At 36.2% G+C, this 6,437-nt stretch overlaps 1 long non-coding RNA gene across 2 annotated transcripts; it reads left to right on the top strand.

Moving 5' to 3' along the window:
- Nucleotides 1–4,230, top strand: LOC104912946. Of its 2 annotated transcripts, none has more exons than XR_795031.2 (4): nucleotides 1–80; nucleotides 2,517–2,587; nucleotides 2,918–3,023; nucleotides 3,983–4,230. It is a non-coding gene; the product is annotated as an uncharacterized LOC104912946 (long non-coding RNA). The 2 variants fall into 2 exon arrangements; XR_795030.2 differs by having other exon boundaries at nucleotides 7–490.
- The last annotated feature ends 2,207 nt before the right edge of the window (nucleotides 4,231–6,437 follow it).

Here is a 6,437-nt window from a genome sequence, read left to right as displayed (position 1 = left end):
TCCCGGTAACGGCCGCACCACCGCCTCCTCCCCTCACCGCCCTTGCATAACGCAGCCCGGGCCGGCCCCGCTCCAACTGCGTATGTAACTGCAGCGCTTCAGCTGAAGGGAATCGTGTAATTGCGAGCGTGCTTACATACGCAGGGCTGGATTGGTTGTCTGCTGATGGTATTCAGCGGTTTGCCAGAGGAGAGCCGTTGTTTATCTTACTTCCAGTAAAATATTTAGGATGGCAAACATACATACATATGTATACATACATATAGACACACAAAATATTTCTTTTAGCCACCAAAGCAGATTCTGGGCTAGTTTAATTTGTTACCCAGATGGTTCTTGCTATCCTACTCATTCCTGCTGGTGACCAGAAAGCACTTCTTTGTCTCACATTCCCATGTTGAATATGCCAATTCTGCCCTTAGTTCAAAGATTGTTAGGATTACTTTGGAGAAGGTGCCTTCAACGTGCATCACCACAGAGATGCAGTAAGGTATGCATCAAACCCGCTATTGAAGAATCTTCCCAACTGTAAATAATACCAATTATCTATTGCCGAAGAACACCTGGTACAGAAGCAAAACTTCCTTACGCACACTTTTTCTCTGCCCAGTTGTAACTTCGCAGTGGTTACTGAGCTTTCTCCTTAAGTATTCATGAGGCACTATGCAAGTGGCAGTAACTGCCAACCTGTAGTTGTCTTCCTGAATACTTAAGGAAATGCATTCTGATTAAGCAGAGTATTATTCTTATTGTGGAAGGATATGTTCCTGAAGCATCGTGTTATCAGTATTAAAGGTGTTTTTTTTTAAACCTTTGATTTCAGTATAGACATAGAGAAGTCTATTCAGTAATGGAAACTTCAAAGAAAGTTGTGTTCTTTAGATAACAAGGAGAAAACCTCTATAGCAGTAGCAGCCAGTATTTTTAGGTAGGAGAACCACAGTGCTTATCGTTTGCAGCAATCTGTGGTTTACTACAAAATATATCTATGATTAAGGCTTTGATTCTGCAAATCTGCACTGACTTTTTGCATATGAAAAAAACAAATATCGGTACAGTCTCACAATCCTATATCAAATCAATGCATAGCTATAAGCATTTGCCTTTCAAAGAGTAGAAACTTGTTCCTTGAGCAGTGAAACTGGATTTTTCCCTACCTCTTTCTTTACCACAGCATCCTCTAATTTTGCTCTTGGCAACCTCAGCTCTGAAATGTGTCCAGCTTACTGGAACAGACCCCATAGCAACACCACAGAGGCCCCATCACAGTAGGAAATCAGGGTAAAAACATTTCAAAAGGTCATATAAGCCACCTTTCTGTTCCAAGGTAGAATCATCTGTGCCTTCATTATTTCTAGCCAATGTTTGTCTAAACAGGTTGTAAAAAACTCCTACAGTTGAAATGTTAAAACTTGCCTTCTAAAACCTATTATAGTGTTTATCTGTCTTTAGCATTCCACTGTTTCTCAACATATATAACTTAAGTGTCCCATTATAAATTTAGCGCATTCTTGAAATGCTTCAGTGAACATACAAGCAATTTTCCCCCTTTCATTTCTGAAGATGTGAAGTGCTATTTAGGTTATTAGTTATATTTTACATTTCTGTAAACCTCATTCTTTGTTTCAAGAATGAAAGCAGCCACCAACAACTGCCAGATCTCCAGATGACCGTGGACTAGCAATGTATTGTAGCATTCTCTTGAGACTGAGAAATATGATTGCCAATGGTTGCTGAACTGGATACTCAGATTTTGTGGCTGGATCTGGTTTCTCAGGCAGAAGTACTGCTTCTGAGCATTCATAGTAACATTTGATCATGGCAGCTAAGTGCCTAAGTCCTAAGCAAAGCATCCACAAATAAACCCTTATCTAAGTCCATGTGTACTATCATTGAAGCCAGCAAAAATATACATGCTGAAATGAATTTTCTTTTTGCAGCATCTTAGAGTCTCTAAAAGTAATGAAGTATAATCTTTTACAAAGTTCTGAATATCCTATTTTGACTACTTCTTTTGGTATGAAATGAGAACATTTAGTCTTTAAGGAAAATGAATACACAGGTCCATCAAAATACAACTATTTTGAGACTTGTGTTGGAGAAGTATCCAAAGGTAACAGTGTGTGCTAATTACAAGTTAGTGATTACGCAAATGATAAAAGGAAATCTAAGATAACCATTTATAGAAGTAATAAATATAGTATAATTTCATGAGAAATATGCATTGTTCATCTGAAAAATGTTCTATTTACAAAAATAGAAGAAAAATATTTTTACCTTCTTTTTTTCTGACCAACTAATGTATTCCTCATATATATTAGCACAGTGAATGCACTGTAAGGATTTCTACTGTCCATAATTTCCCAGTATCACAGAAGGGAAAATTACAAACCTTCACATTTTATCTCAAACATTCAGGAGAGTCCTAGAGGTGATACTATTGATTAAGATGGAAAATCAGTTACTTAAATACTTAGGTATTAATTTACCTACTTTTTTAAATCTTCATTTCACAGGCTGCAAAACATCTGTATTCCCAGGCAGAAGAATAGCAGAGCTACTTAGAGCAGTTCCATTACCCAAAAAAGTAAGATTGTTTTTCTCAACCCTGATATCTGTTTTGTATGTTTAGATCACACATTTTGTATAGTGGCACCATTTTGAACTGACAGGAATCCACAAGAAAGCAATTTGAGGATCCGCTTAAGATTTTCACATGTATTATTAAACAAAATCTGATTTGTAAGAAAGCACACATTCTCTGAAGTATGAATGATATCCTACTCCTAACCTGCAAAGTTTCATACATATATATACACACACATCTGTACAGACACAGACAGTATTGCTGACTCCTGTAACTGCATTGATGAGTACTTAACATGACATAAAGCCCTTTTTTTCTTTTTCCCTGCAGGACTGTCTCTAACGTCTGTGGCATTTGACAGAATCCCTCAGGTTTGATCTCACCAGAGAAAGGGAACAAGCAAAACCTTCCGAAGTAGAAGCTGAAGTTTTAGAAGGTAAATGAATAAAATCCCAAACTTAATATTTTATATAATAAATATTTCATTTTAGAAGTAATGTTATGGTAGACTGGTTGGATTTGGCAGTCCTGATGTACCAGCTGACTTCATTGGATATCCTCATAGAAAATGCATGTTATAGTCTATTATTAATTACTATGCAGCTATGCACAAAGTGTTCAAATATTTAAAAGACAATCTGAAAAAATACCACTGACTTTCTGTCCTTAATAATAATTGACTGATTTCACTGATGCCAGTTATTTTTTTTAGAGAAAAACATTTTTATTTATTTACTTATTTATTTATTTGGTTTATTTACCACTTATGACCACTTTCAGAATTTATAGGAGGCTGAAATTGAAAGAAGAGACAGAAGATAGGTTCTGTAGAAAGACTGAGGGAAGAGGAAACAATTTTTGGTTTTGCGATAGGGACAGTATTAGGGAGACAAAAAAAAATGAAAACCTTTAATGGGAAAAAAATGTTAAGTGCTTTTAAAGAAGTTTTTCTTGAGGAGAAACGGTGCCTTGTTACTCTTTAGATAATATACACACAGAAGTATACTACAGAAGTATTTTTAGAACTGTAGAATTCAGAGAACAACAGATCTACTCACTCTTCAGAAGCAAGTGTAGTTGGTATAAGACTTGTCTTTTACCACAGCTTCATCCTGATATTAGCCAGCAGCTTGACAATTTGTAGATATCCTAGCATTTAGAAAACGTGAAACTAATTTGCACATATTTTTTCTATATGTAGTATTTATTTAGAAAATATTTTTAAAATCTATCAACTAATTGTAGGCTATCTAGCAACTCTGATGTGTCACAGAGATCCACAAAAGTATTTGTGATCATCATATCTCTAGACAATTATTACCTTGCTATTTTAGAAGGGAAGCAAGTGATTGTCTGCCAACATGGCTGAAGTAATTCATCTATATTCTGTTTTAGAACAACAGGCTCTGATTTTCAAGACAAAAGTAGCAGCACACTGAGCCAACACAAGCACTGTCCGCCTGAGAACCAGTATGAATCCAAAGAGGAACTTAAGACCATCAGGTTCTTTTCCAAGAGTCCATAAGTAGTCATTAGACAAAACATAGTTCCAGTCAGCACCGTCCTGTTTTACATTACAACTGCTTAACTAAATTTAAAAAGCCTTTAAACCAATTAAAATCTCCTGAATTACCCAGTTCTTACATATTTAAATATGCAGTCTTCATTTGACTCCTCCCGAGTAAAGAATGAAATGTATAATTTTTTTAACAGTGCAAATGGCTTAACGTCATGAAATTTTTGTGGGCATGTAGCACACAAAACTGCACAGAAATAAATTCCTATCTGTTTAGTGATTCAATAAGAAAATTACAAGATGAAGTGATTTTAAAATAACGTAAAACACATAGTAACGTTTTGGAATATGAATGTCCTTAATAAGGTTAAGCAAGACATGAAGGCATTGGCAAGGTTTTGGGGAGGTTATGCCTGGGAGGAACAAATCCATCTTATACCATGATCTGAAGAACAATTTAACTGGGCAATAGTAGGTATGCTATTAGAAACAATACACAAAATAAGTCATCTACTAAAAAATGATTTAAAAAAAAAATCTGCATATGTCAGGGACTATTACTCGATCTGAATCGGTTTGACACAACATACACAGATAATCAACCACTGGCTAGAGCTTAAATGTGATATAAAATGTTCTGATCCAAACTCAGCAGAACAAATAATATATGTGAACACTTTTAGCTAGCACACATAAGTTAGTTTTCCAGGAGGTACTCAATCCTGTGCCAAGGTAGTTCCCGTGTAAATTTTAATATATTTTGTTGCATTGTTATTTGTCATTCAGGCAAACAGCCAACATTTAGAGCCTTCCTGCAATATTTCTATCAGGAGGTGACTCGTGTAGGACATAGGTGCATCTTTGGCATGAGCCTATTTATTCAAAAAATGGTTTCCTTGAACATACTGGAGGAAAAAAGGAGAGTGGCATCACTTTCCTTGCTTACAAATTCTTTTTCTGTTTTTGTAAAATAAGTCTGACAGAAGCTCATGGCTGCTCTTCAAGTTTTCTGATAAGAAAACACAATCCCCATTTCTATACTTGGACAAATCTCCCAAGGCACATGATTAACACCTTGCTCAGATCCTGCCACGTTTACCACCTCCTACTGTTCTAGCTCTCACAGTATGTACGAATGTTTCATTGTTTCTGTTCAGCTCTTACTTATTGACTGTACTCAGGCCCATGACTGAGCACAGTCACAAACATTTGTCAGAATAAGAGTATTATGAAAATACCTACAAAGCGATGGTCATACTTCCACCCTTCCCCCCTACCTCTCCGTCCCCATCTTCCTCTAACCATACAAATAGGGACAAAAAGTCTCCTGTTTTTCATTTTCTGCATGAATCAGTCAGAATGAGAGCACTACTGTGGGCAGGCTTGGACAAAGAAGCAAGGTTTGCATTCAGCTTTAAATGAAGGAAGATTAGGGAGGTTTGGTTTTCCTCCATAACATTTCTTCAGCATACTTAAGATGGTCATCAAGGCATAAGTGCTGCAAGAACATACATTATGGTAACAGTCTGCTTTATTCCCATTCCTGTTCATGTTTAAAATGTATTTAGAGTCATTATCGTTCTCAAGAATGTCACATCACCAGAAATACATCAGCAAGTCATGCACTGGCTAAATATAACACCTTACATCAGGTTCTGGAAGCAGTACAAAGTCAGGATATTGAGTATGAGGTATCCTTTGTCATGCAGCAGCATTCCTTTTCATTTTGCTGGGAATTTGGTCTGAGCAAACACCACAGAGCATAATGAGGGTTATAAAACTGCGGGGCTCACCAAAGAAGCTGTCACCCACAACCAAATCTGATTATGGGCTTTATCCCTGACGCTTCTGATTTACCAGAGAAGAGGGAAAATTACAAGAGACAATATTCTGTTTTTCACACCTGAGTACAGATAAAGCTTGAGGCATTATAATGTACTTATATATGTGTGCCTATTTTATATTGCAAATGTGATTTTTCTTGCTACTGTGATATCATTTACCATCATAGCACCTCTTGCTTTCAGCTCTTCTCCTCTGCCAGTACCACACAGGGAGGCTTTTGAGACACAGCCTTCATTTTACTCACTGAGCTTACTAAAGTAGTGTTATCCATGGTCTCAGAAGAATAAGAAAAAAAGAAAAAAAAAAAATCAAGCAAATAATAATAATTAAAAAAAACATAAAAAAACCCAGTCTGGTTTGCAACAGAATAATTCAAAGGTGGCAAAAATAGGTTAGCCATCCTAATAGGTATGCTGACACTGAACATAAATATTGTCACTGTAATTTTCTGTACTAATTTATGGTTACTATTTTCCTTTTTTTTTTTTT

Source organism: Meleagris gallopavo, chromosome 13, assembly GCF_000146605.3.
Source record: "Meleagris gallopavo isolate NT-WF06-2002-E0010 breed Aviagen turkey brand Nicholas breeding stock chromosome 13, Turkey_5.1, whole genome shotgun sequence".
Taxonomy (NCBI): domain Eukaryota; kingdom Metazoa; phylum Chordata; class Aves; order Galliformes; family Phasianidae; genus Meleagris; species Meleagris gallopavo.
The sequence above is the reverse complement of the archived record's forward strand: the minus strand, read 5'-3'. Positions and strand labels throughout refer to the sequence as shown.